This window comes from Oryctolagus cuniculus, chromosome 1, assembly GCF_051225735.1.
Source record: "Oryctolagus cuniculus isolate XC-2025 breed Fujian yellow rabbit chromosome 1, ASM5122573v1, whole genome shotgun sequence".
Lineage (NCBI taxonomy): Eukaryota > Metazoa > Chordata > Mammalia > Lagomorpha > Leporidae > Oryctolagus > Oryctolagus cuniculus.
The window spans coordinates 76,625,604-76,644,496 of record NC_142867.1 but is presented as its reverse complement, the minus strand read 5'-3'; the positions used below and the strand labels follow the sequence as shown (position 1 = coordinate 76,644,496).

Below are 18,893 nucleotides of genomic sequence, written 5' to 3'. Positions count from 1 at the left end.
CATAGTGATGACTATGTTTCTGTAGTTCTGTGTGTAACACATATTTAAGCATCTTTTGTAAGGCTGGATGAGTTTTGACAAATTCTTTCAATTTCTGTTTGTTATGGAAGGTCTTTATTTCACCTTCATTCATAAATGAGAGCTTTACATGGTACAGTATTCTCCATTGACAGTTTTTTCTCTTAAGACTTGGACTATATCTTACTATTCTTTTCTAGTCTGTAGGGTTTCTGATGAGAAGTCAGCTGTGAGTCTAATTGGAGATCCTCTGAAAGTAACCTAGCATTTCTCTTGTGAACATTTTAGGATCTTTTCTCTATGTTTTACTGTAGAGAGTTTGACTACAATGTACCCTGGTGAGGATCTTTTCTGGTCATATTCACTAGAGGTTCTATGTGCTTCCTGTAGTTTGATGTCCCTTTCTTTCTCTAAATTTGGGAAGTTTTCTATAATAATTTCACTAATTAGGCCTTATAACCCATTCTATCTTTCCACACCTTCAGGAACTTGTCCAACTGGTATGTTGCATCATAAATCTCCAACACTGTTTTTAATTTTTCTAATTTCTTCATTTTTTCTGGTATGACTGTAAAACTTCAACATTTTTTTTAAATTCTAAAATTTTCTTTTTTATATCTTCCTCCCTCCCCCTCCCCTCCCTTCCCCTCCCCTCCCCTCTCCTCTCCTCCCCTCCCTTTCCTTCCTTCCTTCCTTCCTTCCTTCCTTCCTTCCTTCCTTCCTTCCTTCTTTATTTCTTAGGTAGAGTTAAAGAGAGAGACAGACAGACAGAAAGTTCTTCCATCTCCTGGTTCACTCCCCAAATGGCCACAATGGCCAGAGCGGGACTCATCCCAAGGCAGGAGCCAACAGCTTCTTCCAGGTCTCCCACATGGGTCTAGGTGCTCAGGCAGTTGGGCCATCTTCTACTGCTATCCCAGACCATAAGCAGAGACTGGATTGGAAAAGGAGAAGCTGGAACAAGAACTGGCACCCATACTGATATGGGCGCCACAGGCAGAGGCTTAGCTTACTATGCCACAGCATCAGTCCCAGGTGTACATCTTTCAAAAAGCTGGTAGTTTATTTTGAATTTTTGTTTTCAAATTTTGATTAATAGGAATTATATATTATTTTTAAAACAACATTCATTTAAATACTGCTATATGCTTTAAGTTTCACCATATGAATTTTGGGGAGACATAATCTCCAATATGATGTTATTTGGAAGTGAAGACTTCAGGAAGCAATACAATCATAAGGTTAGAGCTCTCATGGATGGTATTAGAGCACTTATGAAAGGGACCATTCCAAACTCCCTTGTCCATTCTGCCATGTGAGAATACAGTGAGAAGACAGCTGTCTATGAACTAGAAGTAGACCCTCACTAGATGTTGAATCTGTCAATCTGTCAGTGCCTTGATCTTGAATTTATCAGCCTCCAGTGAGCAAACTCAGGCTCAGAGATGGGGAAATTACTTGTTCACATTCACATAATTAGTAAGTGGTATAATTGAGATTTGAGTCTAGGTCTGTGTGACAGGCTATACATTGAATATAAGGCAAAGATTATTGAGAAATTTAATACTTAGAGATAATAAGATATAGTGGTATCAGAAATATTTATCATGCAAATGATCATACTGTGTGGAGGTACAAGATAGAGTTGTTAAGATTATCATATGAGGATTAGAACAACCCTAAAAGAAAGCAGAAAGAATGGGCCATCAAAGGAGGTACCTTTCTCTAAAGGGAGGAGAGAACTTCCACTTTGACTATGGCCTTATCTAAATAAGATCGGAGTTGGTGAACTCAAGAGGCTTCCATAGCATTGGTAGCTCATGACAAGAGCCTCAGGAGATTACTGATGTCATAAATAAGAATGTCAATTGTTAAGTCAACAACAGGAGTCACTGTGCACTTACTCCCCATGTAGGATCTCTGTCCTTAATGTGTTATACTATGTGAATTAGTGGTAAAACTACAACTAAAGCAGTACTCTATACTTTGTGTGTCTGTGTTGGTGCAAACTGTTGAAATCTTTATTTAGTAAATACTAAGTAGATCTTCTGTATATAAAGATAATTGAAAATGAATCTTGATGAAGAATGGGATAGGAGAGGGAGTGGGAGATGGGATGGTTGCGGGTGGATGGGTGATTATGGGGGGGAAAAACCGCTATAATCCAAAAGTTGTACTTTGAAAATTTATATTTATTAAATAAAAGATAAAAAAAGAAAAAGAGATGGCAAATATCATATGATTTCCATATAATATATTTTTAACTTAAAAAAATTAGTGCTTGAGGTAGCTTCAAGAATAAATGGAAATCATCACATAGTGAACTAATTTCTGTAGCTTCCTTCTCAAGAAGAAAAAAAAACCCAAAACACCTTTGCCAGCAATGCTCCCAAGAATATCACATGATAATTTAACATACATAATGTAGAAACACTAGTCAGAAAAGAAGTTGAGGCCAAAGATCTGATTAGTAAGGTAGAAAAAAACTATAATTTTCATTCTTCAATACATATATTCTTCTTTTATTGTTTTGTAATTGTTTGAACCAATTTTTATTTACAGAATATAAATCTCTTAAAGATACATCCTTCATTTAGTCAATGGTAAAAAGCCTTATTAAACAGAAACAAAACCTAAACATCATCATTTATATTTTAACAGAGATACAGATCATTAAAAGTGTGTGAACATAGAATACAAGATGTAGGTTTCACTTAAGCAGTTACTTGAATGAGACTGTTTTTAAGTTTCTTCACTGATAACCCCATTTTAACCATTGAACAAATTGTACTTAAATTAACAGTAGCAAAAATTCAAATTTAAACTTGAAAATATGGAACAACAGAAAAAGAACAGGAATTATCTTCATTACCAAACAGATTAACAAATTTGCAGACCTCAAATACTTTCTGAGGCATATGAAACACTTACAGCAAAGTTTGCATTCATTTGAGAGGTATGAATACATGTTCAGTGCTGAGACTATTTGTAGCACTTACTGTATCTATAAGCAGCATTAGACTACTATAAGAAGCATTAGTTCACATTTGAGAAACAGATTTACACTTTAGGCTATAACTTGCAAATTTTACATTATAGCTAATACAGTGACAGTTACTAATTTCATATTTGTTTCTTTTGAAACTCAATAGCAAGTTATCATTTAAGCACATGGAATAATGCCATGTCTTCTTCTTTATAATAGTAAATTTTAAAATCCAAATACTTTGTATCATGGAAACTTTACCTGGTTGTACAAAGACTCCTAAATACAGTATGGTCATAAAGTTTTTTCTTTGTAGATTCCATTAATTTATAGTTATTTCGGTACAGATAAATGCAGGACACTACTCCAGATTATTGAAAACAAAAATGTCAGTGTGTTGCTGCCTGTATTTAAGTACGAGCACACCACAACCATAATCATGGCAAATAAAAGCCATCACATGCCCTCCACTGCTTCCTGGGGTTCCTTTCCACATCACAGGAGCTAGTTTAATGGATACTGTCAGGTCTTAACGTATCTCTGAAAGTTCCTTTATTAAAAATTTTGGAATTTAACTAATGGAACATCTACAGTCTAAATAAGCTATTTTTTTGTTACTCTTCACTAACTAGTTCAAATGTTTTAAAATGTTATAGACATCTTATTAAAATGATTAAAGGTATCTAGAATATCACTAGTGCATAAAATATTAACAAAAAATATTGACAGTAAGAGTAATTTTGAGGGTTGGTGCTGTGGTGCAGCAGGTTAATGCCCTGGCCTTAAGTGCCATCATCCCATATGATGCCGGTTTGAGACCTAGATGCTCCACTTCCCATCCAGCTTTCTGCTATGGCCTGGGAAAGTAGTAGAGGATGACTCAAGTCCTTGGGCCCCTGTACCTGCATGGGAGAGCTGGAAGAAGCTCCTGGCTCCTGGCTTTGGATCGGTGCAGCTCCAGCCATTGCAGCCAATTGGGGAGTGAACCATCATATGGAAAACCTGTCTCTCTCTCTCTGCCTTTCCTCTCTGTGTAACTCTTACTTTCAAATAAATAAATAAGTCTTTAAAAAAAAGAGTAATTTTGAGACTATTCTTTTCCTAGCTAGAAAAGCTATGGGATTCATAATGAACACAGATATAATGACATTTTATTTTACAACATCAATAATAAGAGTTAATGCATGAAGCACAGAAAAGAAGAGCAGCATTTCAGGAGAAAAATCTAGTAAACACTTGCATTTTGGATGCCTCAAACGCAAAAAAGGTTCTCAGTGCTTATAAGCACTATCATTATTTTCATTCTTTAAGTAGTGCAAATCTTTATTTCATTACTAATTTTATCCAGAAGTGAAAACCTAATTCATTACATAATGTATCTTATCAATTTCAATTTTGAAGTATTCAAGTAATGCAAATCCAAATATTTTCTTTTGTGGCATCAAAACACTTACAGACTGAGCTTCAAAGACGGAGAAAAATTCATTTAAAAAATTTCATACACTCTTCTGCCCAAAGATATAAGAACTAAGACTTAACACTGTAATCACACAAATGGTATATAATAAGGAAAAAAAATGGTCCAATATAATCAATGTTTTCTTTTTAAAAAGATTCAAAAAGCAGATTCCCTTAATATGTGGCTAGAGTCTCAGTAACAGGATATTCTGAAATCTAAGGAACTACAGAAGAAAAACCAGAGTAAGTTCAATTTCCCTGCCATTGTCCCATAAATGTTCCTATTGTTTACTTTGGATTTCCTTTGTACTTGTACTGGAAGATTTTCTGCCTTCACCTTATTTTGCAATGAGGACCATGTTTCTGTGTATCTGTGTGTAGCACATCCTTCAGCATCTTTTGCAGGGCTGGACAAATGGTGACAAATTCTTTCAATTTCTATTTATTGTGCACACACACTGTGCCCTCACATAGAGCCACAGTGTTTTCACAATCCCATTCACCCTCATTCTTAAATGAGAGCTTTACAGGCTACAGTATTATGGATTGAAAGTTTTTTTCTCTTAAGACTTGGAATGTATCTTGCCATCTTCTCCTAACCTGTAGGGTTTCTGATGAGAAGTCAGCTGTGAGTCTAACTGGAGATCCTCTGAATGTAATGTGGCATTTCTCTAATGCACATTTTAGAATCTTTGCTTTATGATTTACTGTGGAGAGTTTGATTACAATGTGTCATAATGAGGATCTTTTCTGGTCATGTCTATTAGGAGTTCTATGTGCTTCCTGTCCTTGGATGTCCATTTCTTTCTCCAAATTAGGAAAGTTTTGTGTAATTATTTCACTAAAAAGGCCTTCTAATCCATTCTCTGTTTCCATGCCTTCAAGAACACCTAAGACCTGCATATCGGGTCATTTGATTGTATCCCTTAAATCTCCAATACTGTTCTTTAGTTTTCTAATTTCTTCTTTTTTTTTGGTCTGACTGTAAAATTGCCAGAGATTTATCTTCTGTGATATTCTTTCTTCTGCCTCACCGAGACTGTTAAGGCTTTCTACCACATTTTTTATTTGATCTATTGAATTCTTCATTTCCAATATTTCTTTTTTTAAAACTTTTATTTAGTAAATATAATTTTCCAAAGTATAGTTTATGGATTGCAATGGCTTTCCCCCCCACAACTTCCCTCCCACCCGCACTCCTCCCATCTCCCGCTCCCTCTCCCATTCCATTCACATCAAGATTCATTTTCAATTCTCTTTATATACAGAAGATCAATTTAGTATATATTAAGTAAAGATTTCATCAGTTTGCACCCACACAGAACATAAAGTGTAAAATACTGTTTGAGTACTAGTTATAGCATTACTTCACATTGGACAACACATTAAGGTCAGAGATCCCACATGAGGAGTAAGTACACAGTGACTCCTGTTGTTGACTTAACAATTTGACGCTCTTGTTTATGGCGTCAGAAATCTCCCTAGGCTCTAGTCATGAGTTTCCAAGGCTATGGAAGCCTCTTGAGTTCGCTGACTTCGATCTTATTCCAACAGGGTCATAGTCAAAGTGGAGGTTCTCTCCTCCCTTCAGAGAAAGGTACCTCCTTCTTTGATGGCCCCGTTCTTTCTACTGGGATCTCACTCACACAGATCTTTCATTTAGGTGTTTTTTTTTTTTTTCCAGAGTGTCTTGGCTTTCCATGCCTAAAATACTCTCATGGGCTCTTCAGCCAGATTTGAATGCCTTAAGGGCTGATTCTGAGGCCAGAGTGCTGTTTAGGACATCTGTCATTCTATGAGTCTGCTGTATATCCCACTTCCCATGTTGGCTCATTCTCTCCCTTTTTGATTCTATCAGTTAGTATTAGCAGACACTAGTCTTGTTTGTGTGATCCCTTTGACTCTTAGACCTATGAGTGTGATCAATTGTGAACTGAAATTGATCACTCATTTCCAATATTTCATTTTGATTTCTCTTTAAAGTCTTAATTCCATGGGAAAAGTATTCATTCATGTCATGTTTGAATCTCTTTAGTTCATGGATTTGCTTCTGAATACTTCTATGTAATCTTATGATCAATTTTTTGAATTCTGTTTCTGGCATTTCTTCAATCTCTTCATTTTCACATTCTAGTATTGAAGTGTTGTTTTATTCTTTTGGGGCCATTATGTAGTCTTCTTTATTCCTGTTTCTTGAATTGTATTTATTTTTAGATATTTGTGCAGATACTTGTTGGCTATTTTTTTCCCCTGTGATGGCTTTTATTTTTGAACTGTGCCTCTGTGAATTACTGGAGTGTCTGCTCTTTCAGTGAATACCCTGTGGCATGTGCTGCTTGTAGCTGGGGAGCTCTGTTCAGTGGTCCAGTGTGAGGGGAGTGTCCAAGGTGACACCCAAATTGGGCTTGGTAAATCTCTCTCTCTCTTTCTCTCTTTCTTTTTTTTAAATTAGAGGGGAGGGTTAATCTGCTCTGTTGGCATAGCCACATGCTCACCTCCTCTCTTATAAGGAGACTAATGCCTGGTTGCTAGCCCTAGTGGGTGTAATATTTGCATTCCCACAAGAACCACAAAAAAGATCTGTGCAGTCCTTGGTGTGAGCACAGATCTTACAGCAGTGAGCTTCACCAGGGAATCAGGAGCCCTGAGCATGTGGAGCCACCCACAGGGGGACTACCTATAGGCCTAGCCACACCTTGTGCCCTCGCATGTAGCCACAGTGTTTTTACAGTCATAAGCATCCAGCCCCTTGTCTGTTCTCCCAGCCAGGCTCAAGCACCTCCTCTCACCTGGTTACTGGGCATGGGCACATGAGCTGGCGCAGCTGTTACATATGCCTAAAATGGAACCTGCTCACTGTCAGCTTGTTAAAGGACGCCTTTGCAGGATGATTGAAGTGAGAGAAAACCTGCCTCCCCGGTGTGTTTTTTCTCCTATAGTTTGGTGGGTACACTATCCCCCATGCGGCTCCATGCTGGATTCCCTCTAGGCTGTTTGTGCTTTTTTCGCCAGTGGCTTGGGCTGCTGCAGTCTGGTCTCACTTCACTCTCCAATGCTGGTAGGAAGGCTCTCAGCTACTGGGGTCCTGAGTTGTGTGTGTCCTGGCCCTCCACAGGGGTCCACTGTGTCCTTGCAGTTTGTGTAGCGTTTCCTCTGCTGTTTTCTCCCTAACTCTTTCCTGAGACTGCACTCTTTCCACTTTTTAAAAATCTCTTCTGACCAGAACAGCAAGCTCCCTCTCTACTCCACCATATAATCCTCCTCTGTATAGTTATCCCTTGGTGTCCCCAGTGAACTGGTTCTAGGACCTCTGGCAGATACCAAAAGTCAAGTTACTCAAGTTTCTTAAATAAAATGGGGCACTATTATGAATATAACCTATTCACATCCTCCCTTATATACTTTAAATCATCTACTGTTTACTTATTTAACACAGTATAATTTAAATGATATGCAAATAACTGTTGTATTGTTTAGGAAATCGTGACAAGGAAAAGTAGTCTATATTTGTTCAGTACAGATTACATATACATACACACACATATACATACACACACACAAATATGTATATGTTCTTTGGTTGTTGTTTGACTCCATGAATATGGAACCTTGGAATACAGAGAAAGCTACATTTATATGTGGAAACTAATATAGTATCTTTTATATGATGCAACCTATCCTCCCCCAACCTGGTCTGTCTCATACATATATTTGGTATGTATTAATAAAATAGTATATTGGGGCTGGTGCTGTGGCATAGTGGATGAAGCTGCCACCTGCAGTGCTGGCATCTCATATGCACTCAGTTTGAGTCCCGGCTGCTCCACTTCTGATCCAGTTCTCTGCTGTGGCCTGGGAAAGCAGTAGAAGATGGCCCAAGTCCTTGGGCTCCTGCACTCATGTGGAAGATCTGGAAGAAGCTCCTGGCCATTGGCTTCGGATTGGCACAGCTCCAGCTGTTGGAGCCATCTGGGGAGTGAACCAGCTGATGGAAGACCCTCTCCCCCGCCCCCATCTGTCTGTCTGTTTCTCTCTCTGCCTCTTGTAACTCTGCCTTTCACATAAATAAATCTAAAAAAAAAATGTAGTATAGTAAATGCATTGTGTAGTGCTTGCCTTATAGTAAGTACTGAGATAATAGTATCTGTCATTATTTTTTCACATTTAAGTATTCTCTACTATCACTCTTATTCTCTTGTGCAGTACTCTCTCATACACTCAAACTAGTACTAGAGATGAAAATTTTTTTAAATCTATCCCAGACATCTCTTGCTCTTATTATCTTCCTTTTATCTCTCCTTGCCATTCCTTGGTGTATCAATTCACTGTATATCTTCTGAAATGTTCTGTTTTCATAGATATTATTTGCTAATTACACCTCAGAATTTTGAGGATATTAAAGAAAATCACATTGCCTATTTTTCCTATGACTGAAGTTTTACTTTTTGCCATTTTGCAGTTACTATTAATTGATTAATTTAGCATGAAGCTCTTGAAACAGTGTATCCAGTCTTTGGTGTTACATAGATCATTTGGATTATTTTCTGTTTTTAGTTCTACATCATGACCCATTATATCTCAAACTTTTCATATGATAGACTTACACAACAGGGGTATTTTCTCCATTATCTTTAGCCATTCTTTCAATATCCTCTCAGTTCAGTTCAACAAATATTTATTTATTTATTTATTTTTTTTTGTTTAAGAGTCAGTCATTGCTTTTTTTTTATTTTTTTTTTAATTTCCAAAGTACGATTTATGGATTACAATGGCTTCCCCCACATACCGTCCCTCCCACCCACTACCCTCCCCTTTCCCACTCCCTCTCCCCTTCCATTCACATCAAGATTCATTTTCGATTATCTTAATATACAGAAGATCAGCTTAGTATACATTAAGTAAGGATTTCAACAGTTTGCTCTCACACAGAAACATAAAGTGAAAAATAATAGATGATTTTTTTAAATGATGATGAAATCAGATCAGACCTATTGTCATGTTTAATCCCAGTGAGAGTCAAGTTGGGAGTTGATAATTTCTTTCTTTCTTTCTTTCTTTCTTTCTTTCTTTCTTTCTTTCTTTCTTTCTTTCTTTCTTTTTTTTTTACAGAGGATCAGTTTAGTATACATTAAGTAAAGATTTCAACAGTTTGCACCCCCATAAAAACACAAAGTGAAATATATTGTTTGAGTACTCGTTATAGCATTAAATCTCAATACACAGCACATTAAGGACAGAGATCCTACATGAGGAGTAAGTGCACAGTGACTCCTGTTGTTGACTTTACCAATTGACACTCCTGTCTATGGCATCAGTAATCTCCCTATGCTCCAGTCATGAGTTTCCAAGGCTATGGAAGCCCTCTGAGTTCTCCAATTCTTATCTTGTTTAGACAAGCTCATAGTCAAAGTGGAGGTTCTCTCCTCCCTTCAGAGAGAGGTACCTCCTTCTTTGAAGACCTGTTCTTTCCACTGGGATCTCACTCGCAGAGATCTTTTGCCAGAGTGTCTTGGCTTTCCATGCCTGAAATACTCTCATGGGCTTTTCAGCCAGATCCGAATGCCTTTAGGGCTAATTCTGAGGCCAGAGTGCTATTTAGGACATCTGCCATTCTATGAGTCTGCTGAGTATCTCACTTCCCATGTTGGATCACTCTCCCCTTATTTATTCCATCGGTTAGTGTTAGCAGGTACTAGACTTGTTTATGTGCTCCCTTTGACTCTTAGTCCTTTCATTATGATCAATTGTGAACTGAAATTGATCACTTGGACTAGTGAGATGGCATTGGTACATGCCACCTTGATGGGATTGAATTGGAATCCCCTGGTATGTTTTTAACTCTACCATTTGGGGCAAGTCAGCTTGAGCATGTCCCAAATTATACATCTCTTCCCTCTCTTATTCCCACTCTTATGTTTAACAGGGATCACATTTCAGTTAATTTTTAACACTTAAGAATAACTGTGTATTAATTACAGAATTAAACCAGTCATATTAAGTAGAACAGACAAAAAAACTACTAAGAGGGATAATGTATTAAGTTGTTCATTAACAGTCAGGGCTATGCTGATCAAGTCACCGTTTCCCATAGTGTCCATTTCACTTCAGGAGGTTTCCTTTTTGGTGTTCAGTCAGTTGTCACCGATCAGGGAGAACATATGGTATTTGTCCCTTTGGGACTAGCTTATTTCACTTAGCATGATGTGTTCCAGATTCCTCCATTTTGTTGCAAATGACTGGATTTCGTTGTTTCTTACTGCGGTGTAGTATTCTAAAGAGTACATATCCCATAATTTCTTTATCCAGTCTACCGTTGATGGGCATTTAGGTCGGTTCCAGGTCTTAGCTTAGCTCAATACAATCAAAGCAATCTATGAAAAACCCACGGCCAACATCCTATTGAATGGGGAAAAGTTGGAAGCATTTCCACTGAGATCTGGTACCAGACAGGGATGTCCACTCTCACCACTGCTATTTAATATAGTTCTGGAGGTTCTAGCCAGAGCTATTAGGCAAGAAAAAAAAATTAAAGGGATACAAATTGGGAAGGAAGAACTCAAACTATCCCTCTTTGCAGATGACATGATTCTTTATTTAGGGGACCCAAAGAACTCTACTAAGAGACTATTGGAACTCATAGAAGATTTTGGCAAAGTAGCAGGGTATAAAATAAATGCACAAAAATCAACAGCCTTTGTATACACAGACAATGCCATGGCTGAGGAAGAACTTCTAAGATCAATCCCATTCACAATAGCTACAAAAACAATCAAATACCTTGGAATAAACTTAACCAAGGATGTTAAAGATCTCTACGATGAAAATTACAAAACCTTAAAGAAAGACATAGAAGAGGATACCAAGAAATGGAAAAATCTTCCATGCTCATGGATTGGAAGAATCAATATCATCAAAATGTCCATTCTCCCAAAAGCAATTTATAAATTCAATGCAATACCAATCAAGATACCAAAGACATTCTTCTCAGATCTGGAAAAATTGGTGCTGAAATTTATATGGAGGCACAAGAGACCTCGAATAGCTAAAGCAATCTTGTACAACAAAAACAAAGCCGGAGGCATCACAATACCAGATTTCAGGACATACTACAGGGCAGTTGTAATCAAAACAGCATGGTACTGGTACAGAAACAGATGGATAGACCAATGGAACAGAATTGAAACACCAGAAATCAACCCAAACATCTACAGCCAACTTATATTTGATCAAGGATCTAAAACCAATTCCTGGAGCAAGGACAGTCTATTCAATAAATGGTGCTGGGAAAACTGGATTTCCACGTGCAGAAGCATGAAGCAAGACCCCTACCTTACGCCTTACACAAAAATCCACTCAACATGGATTAAAGACCTAAATCTACGACCTGACACCATCAAGTTACTAGAGAACATTGGAGAAACCCTTCAAGATATTGGCACAGGCAAAGAGTTTCTGGAAAAGACCCGGGAGGCACAGGCAGTCAAAGCCAAAATTAACTATTGGGATTGCATCAAATTGAGAAGTTTCTGTACTGCAAAAGAAACAGTCAGGAGAGTGAAGAAACTACCGACAGAATGGGAAAAAATATTTTCAAACTATGCAACAGATAAAGGGTTAATAACCAGAATCTACAAAGAGATCAAGAAACTCCACAAAAACAAAACCAACAACCCAATTAAGAGATGGGCCAAGGACCTCAATAGACATTTTTCAAAAGAGGAAATCCAAATGGCCAACAGGCACATGAAAAAATGTTCAAGGTCATTAGTAATCAGGGAAATGCAAATCAACAAATATTTATTGAACCCCCATTTTATCAGTTGGGAATTGCCTTGCCTGCCTGTAATGGAATAAAGGTTTTAAATTTTTCTCTGAAAACAAAAAATCCAGAGGAAAGCAGGCCAGGGACTGGTACAGTGACTCCATAATTTCATCAATTTTAGGACTTTCCTTGTGATTACTGTTGCTACTATTTATAACAAGTGACATTTGTCCTCATGTCAGTGACAGTTGTGCAAGGGTTTTGTTAACTCTCATAAGTGTTGCTGTGGTATGGACTCCAGGTCTGGCAACATAGTAAGACTTAAGTGTGACAGAAATCACCTGGTACACTACTAAGCTGTTTTTTTTTCCCCCTCAAATGTCAGGTTTTTTTTTTTTTAATGTAAAAATAGTGTCACAATTGCCACTATACCTGAAGGGAGAGAAAAGTCTGTTTTTATTCTTAGCTGAATTCTTTTCTCTCTCCCATTCATTTTGGCAAGTAATTCTGATGGATTAAAATTTAGTATACAGGGTCCAGCACCGTGGTGTTGGGGTTAAAGCTGCGGCCCACAGTGCCAGCACCCCACGTGGGTGCCGGTTCGAGTCCCAGCTGCCCCACTTCTGATCCAGCTTCTGCTATGGCCTGGGAAAGCAGTAGAAGATAGCCCAAGTCCTTGGGCCCCTGCACATGCTTGGGAAACCTGGAAGAAGCTCCTGACTCTTGATTGCTGGCCCAGCTCCAGCTTTGCAGCCATTTGGGGAGTGAACTAGTAGATGGAAGACTCTCTGCCTCTGCCTCTGCTTCTTTGTAACTCTGCTTTCCAAATAAATAAATAAATCTTTAAAGAAATAAAATTGAGTTTATAATACTCAATTTATATTTTAATATATACATGTAATTATATATAATCTATAAATATAATACTCAGTTTATGTTTTATAATAGCTGAGAGAGGAAAAAGAACAGGAAGGGTGTTTCATTCTACATAGGAAGAAATGATGTTAATACATATTTGTTCTATAGCTTTTTTGTCTTTAAATATGTTGTCTTCTTTAATGTCTATAACTTACATGGGAACTAAGTTTAATTAAAGTTACTATTTATATATGCATCATACAGTTAGGAATAGAAGCTTCCAAAAACATGTATTTGGAGTGATTCTCTGAAAAATTAATCTTAATTTTTTATGAAGGCCAACAAATGAGAGCCAGAAAAAATCAAAGCAAACAGAAATAACAGAAATGCAAAGCAAATGAAAATGCAGCCCCTCTTTCAAATTCAGACTTACCAACAAAATCATCAAAAATAAAAGCTCGCGAATAAACATAAATTATAGCATACATAATCAACATCTTAGTTTTTAATGGTGGAAACTTGCAAAAATCTTCATAAAGAACAGGGAATTCTTAGCAAGAAAGAAGTTATCACTAAAAGAAAAGGGTTGTTAGGACAATTTACAGCTGCAGATGTCCTTTGGAAAAATATTGTTTCCTGCTAACTTTGCAGCTAGCTTTGTCTGTGTCTGTTATATCAGCCTGATGCATATTTATGGTGTCTTGAGTTTTTTTTTTTTTCCACTTTCTAGTCTCAGGACCTTTGGTCATCATTTGAAAAGTCAAGGAGAACTGAAGAAATTTTGGAATACTGAATACTGTGTTTTCTTTTTTTTAATCTTCTATACTTCACACATATGCCTACTTTCTGTTTTGCTAAGAAGTGTTTAATTGTGTAACAGTTTCTTTCCCACAGTGGAATGCCACAATTACTACTAAGAAGAGCTGCAGACCAATCAATAGTTGTAGAAGTGAATACTGTTGGCTGGTGCCGCCGCTCACTAGGCTAATCCTCCGCCTTGCGGCGCCAGCACACTGGGTTCTAGTCCTGGTCGGGGCACCGGATTCTGTCCCAGTTGCCCCTCTTCCAGGCCAGATCTCTGCTGTGGCCAGGGAGTGCAGTGGAGGATGGCCCAAGTGCTTGGGCTCTGCACCCCATGGGAGACCAGGATAAGTACCTGGCTTCTGCCATCGGATCAGCGCAGTGCCTTGGCCGCAGCACGCTGGCCGTGGCGGCCATTGGAGGGTGAACCAACAGCAAAGGAAGACCTTTCTCTGTCTCTCTCTCACTGTCCACTCTGCCTGTAAAAAGAAAAAAAAAAGTGAATACTGCGTTTTCAAAGAGGGTAATTTCCAGAAACTGTTAAACTTAATATTGTCCCTTGGTAATATGAAAGTGATGTGGGCTAGGCAGGGAGTCAGTGAGAGACAAGGAGCTAAAGATAGCCAATACCTAAATCGTGAACACTGTACGTGTCACAAAAACTTATGTGCAGATTTAGCTTGGCTGAAGACTTGACACACCTGCTCTTCATCATGAAGCTAAGCCTTACTCTCCATCAAGCACCTGATGTCATGATACCTTCCTGGATGTAAACATGTGTGCTGCAGTCCCACTCAAACCTTGTCTTCTTTGGATCTTCATTCAGACCCTGTCTCAAGTGCCACCCCTACCCTGTAAAAAGTATGACTCTAGCCTGGGTAGGAGCAGTTTTCTCTCTTGAAATTGTCTGCACTCATCCCTAAGTGTGTACTATTCCTTTACTTATTTTTTTTTAAAGATTTATTTTATTTATTTGAAAGAGTTACAGAGAGAGGCAGAGACAGAAAGAGAGGTCTTCCATCCACTGGTTCACTCCCCAGATGGCTACAATGGCCAGAGCTACTCCGATCTGAAGCCATGAGCCAGGAGCTTCTTCTGGGTTTCCCATGCGGATGCAGGGGTACAAGGACTTGGGCCATCTTCTACTGCTTTCCTAGGCCATAGCAAAGAGCTGGATCAGAAGAGAAGCAGCCAGGATACAAATTGGCGACCATATGGGAAGCTGGCACTGCAGGCATAGGTTTTACCCACTATGCCACAGTGCTGACCCCTCTTCTTTCTGAATAATGTAAAATTATCATGATTTATTGGACTAAAAAGGTTTATTGCAATGAGAAGAATGTATTTATTTTACTCAGCAAGAAGAGATTTTTTCTTAAGAATTTATTCTGGGGACAGCATTGTGACTTAGTGAGTTAAGTTGCTGCTTGGAGGCTGGCATTTGTTATGAGTGATGGTTCAAGTTCTGGCTGTTCCACATCAGATTCATTTTTCTGCTAATCTACCTGGGAAAGCAGTGGAAGATGGCCTGAATGTAGGGGACTCTGCCACCCATGTGGGAGATCTGGATGGAGTTGTAGGCTCCTTGCTTTTGCCTGGCCCAGCCCTTGTTGTTGCAGCCATTTGGGGAATGAGCTGGTGGATAGAAGATCCTCTCTTTCTCTCTTTCTCTCTCTCTCCTTTTCTCTCTCTGTAACTTTTCATTTCAAATAATTCAATAAATCTTAAAAAAACCACAAAATTTTGCATTTAAAAATAAATTCATATTCTAGATTTTAAAATATCATTCAATATTTGTAGCATAACATATCATTTTCATAGTTAATGTAATTAAATATAATTATACTATAATATATAATAATATATAATATTTTAAAATTGAGAATATAAATATATACCCATTCTAATTAGAGATGTCTCTGAGTAATAGTTCTTTGTTTTTCAATTTACTTAATGAAAGGCAGAGTTACACAGAGAGAGGGAGAGACAGAGAGAGAAGGAGAGATTGCTTATCCACTAGCTCACTCTTCAAATGGCCACTACCACGGGGATTGGGCCAGGATAAAATAAGGAACTTGGAACTCCATCTGGGCCTCTCCTCTCAGGGGAACAAGTTCTTGGGTCAATATCCACTGCTTTCCCACTTATATTTATTTATGGAGCTGGATTGGAAGTGGTACAGCCAGGACTGAAACTGGCACTTACCATGATATGGGATGCTAGCATTGCAAGCAGTGGCTCAGGCCACTGCACCACAATGTAGACCCCTGAGTAATACCTTTTCTAAGGTGGTGCCAATAAGAACATAGCAGAGACAGCTGTATTTAGAGTTGGAAGCATATAGATTTGCACTGTGATTATATTATTGATGCTATATGATACTAGTTAAATTATTTAAGCTTTATGTGCTTAAAAATGTGAAAAGTAATTTTATCTTGGTTGTACTGTGGATTAAGTAAAATGTTCATAAAGCACCTATAAAATAGACCTGATCATTAGTAATTCCTAAATAAATGGGAGCTGTTATTGTGATTATTTACCAAATTTACTTTCATAAGAATCTTAAAGCAGTTTATCTTTATTAACTATGACAAGAATTGAAAAACATTTATAAGAAAAATATAAATCTCAAAAGTAAATCCAATTTCTTTCAGAAATATATAACAAAACATTTTTCATCAGAGTTAGCAAATGTCGTTACTATTGTGCTGATTAATAGAGCTTATTTTGGATTTGATCTGTCAGCATGATTGAGGTAGATTGTACATTTTGTGAGGGCATGTTAAATGTGTCACACTTGAAGTATCTAATGGAGTTAAAAGACCTTCAAATGTTCAGAAACATGTTGTCTTTAATGTGTCTCCCTCTAGTTTTTAAAATTGTTTAAGAAATTTACTTAACTTACTTGCTAGTGGGAGGGAGCTCCCATTCACTGATTCGCTCCCCAAATGCCCACAATGGCAGGATTGGGGTTGAGGGGAGGCAGTGAAGCTAGGAGCTGGACACCCAATCTAGGTCTTCCATGTGAGTGGCAGTAACCAAACTGCTTGAGTCATCACCAATGACTCCTAGGGTCTGCATTAGTAAGAAGCTAGAATCAGGATCTGTAGCTGGGAGTTGGATAGGTAGCATAACATGGGAGTTGGCTGTTTTAACTGTTAAGCCAAATAGCTCTCCCACATCTCATTTTAAAGCAACTCAAAATACAATACTAATATTTTATTATTTTAAAGATTCATTTATTTACTTTTTAAAAGATAACGTGGCAGGGAGAGATAGAGATACTTATGTAGAGAGAGAGGGAAAGAGCAGGAGAGAGAGAGAGAGAGAGAGAGAGAGAGAGAATGAGAGAGAATGCTTCCATCTGCTGGTTCATGCCCCATATAGCCAGGGCTGGTCCAGGTTGAACTCAGGAACCAGGAACTCCATCAGGGTCTCCCACATGGCTAGGTCCCAAGTACTTGAGCCATGTTTCAATGCCTTTCCAGGTTCATCAGCAGAAAGCTGATTTGGAAGCAGAGGGGCTAGGATTGGAATTGGCACTCTGATAGGGGATGTCAGAATCCCAAGCAGTGACATAATCCACTGTGCTACAATACCTATCCCAATGTTTTATATTTCAAACTGACAAATTCAGAGTATAATGGTTTGTAAAATAAAATTTTTTCTTTTATTTAAAGGGGAAGCAATCCATTAAAAAAAGCCATAAGTTATAAGGGATGGGTTTTAGAGTCAGCAGACATGTGTGGCTGGGAAAGATTTATTTATTTTCTGTGAAAGGCAGAGTTATAGAGAGGCAGGAGAGAGAGAGAGAGAGTGAGAGAGAGAGAGAGAATCTTCCATCAGGTGGTTCACTTCCCAAATGGCTACAATAGATGGAGTTGGGCAGATATGAAGCCAGGAACTAGGAGCTTCTTCTGGGTCTCTCACATGGGTGCAGGAGCCCAAGGCCCTGGGCCATCTTCTACTGCTTTCCCAGGTTACAGCAGAGAGCTGTATTGGAAGTGGAGCAGCCTGGACTTAAGCCAGCACCCATATGGGCTGTCAGCACTACAGGTGGAGGCTTTACCCGCTACGACTCAGTGCCAACCCCCACTGTGGGGAGCAATTGGGACTAGACTGTTACTCGAATTAAGACTTATTTTATGCATCTGCTCTCCCACAATATGGCGCTGGGAGAGGAGGAAACAGCTTCTACACAGCTGCCTCCAGTTCAACCAATAAACAGCAGGACCTGCTCCTGATTGGAGGAGAGCAGCGTACTCGGCGTGTGGGTAGCAGAGTTGGGATTGGCGGAAGAGGACTATAAAGGAGGAGAGAGATAACATGCACCAGGAACATCTATCTGAAGGAACACCTGAGCAGCCCCCGAGAGAGCCGGCTGGCGGTGTGCCGCTCCCCCGCAGAAGTGGGGAAAGTGGCAAGGGGAACCGCCCTTCCACAGAAGTGGAAGGGACGGTAGCCAACCCGGGAAGAACCAGCAGCAAACCCGGGAAGGGCCAAGCAGACAAAAGAACAGCGCAGGGTCCTGTGTCGTTCCTCCGTGAAGAGGGGGAGCGACATAATGGTGCCGTGACTTGGATATGAAACCTAGGAGGGAAGAAGTGGGAAGAAGCGGGAAAATACCGGAGAGAGAGATTAGAGAGAGCCTAGGGGAAAGCCGGACGGAAAAGGTGCCGGAAGAAGCTATCGAAAACCTAGGCATAGACTTGGATACGGACTACAGGGGGAAGCTGGGAGAAATCTCTAAGGTCGAAAGCGAAAGTGAAAGCTAGAAGAAACTTAGACTCGGATACGGACTGTGGGGAGAAGCCAGGAGAAATGAGAGGGGAATATTGTTGGAAGAAAAGTTAGGAAACATACCGGTAGAGAAAAATGTTAGGGAGGATGAAGCCGTGGGGGCAGGCTGAGGCGGAGACGTAAGCTAGCTTGGGATTCGTCAAGTCAGCCCGGGGAGCAAAAGGCAAAAAGCTAAAACCAGAGGCGGAGGCTAGGTTGAATTCGCCAGGT

General features: G+C 39.0%; 1 protein-coding gene and 1 non-coding gene across 7 annotated transcripts in view; one reads left to right on the top strand and one right to left on the bottom strand.

Annotated features, from left to right (window-relative positions):
• Positions 1-18,893, top strand: part of DLG2 (discs large MAGUK scaffold protein 2) — a 2,253,656-nt gene that overhangs the window by 127,317 nt on the left and 2,107,446 nt on the right. The window lies entirely within an intron of this gene.
• Positions 13,901-14,031, bottom strand: LOC127485202 (small nucleolar RNA SNORA41). The gene has a single exon (XR_007912359.2). It is a non-coding gene; the product is annotated as a small nucleolar RNA SNORA41 (small nucleolar RNA).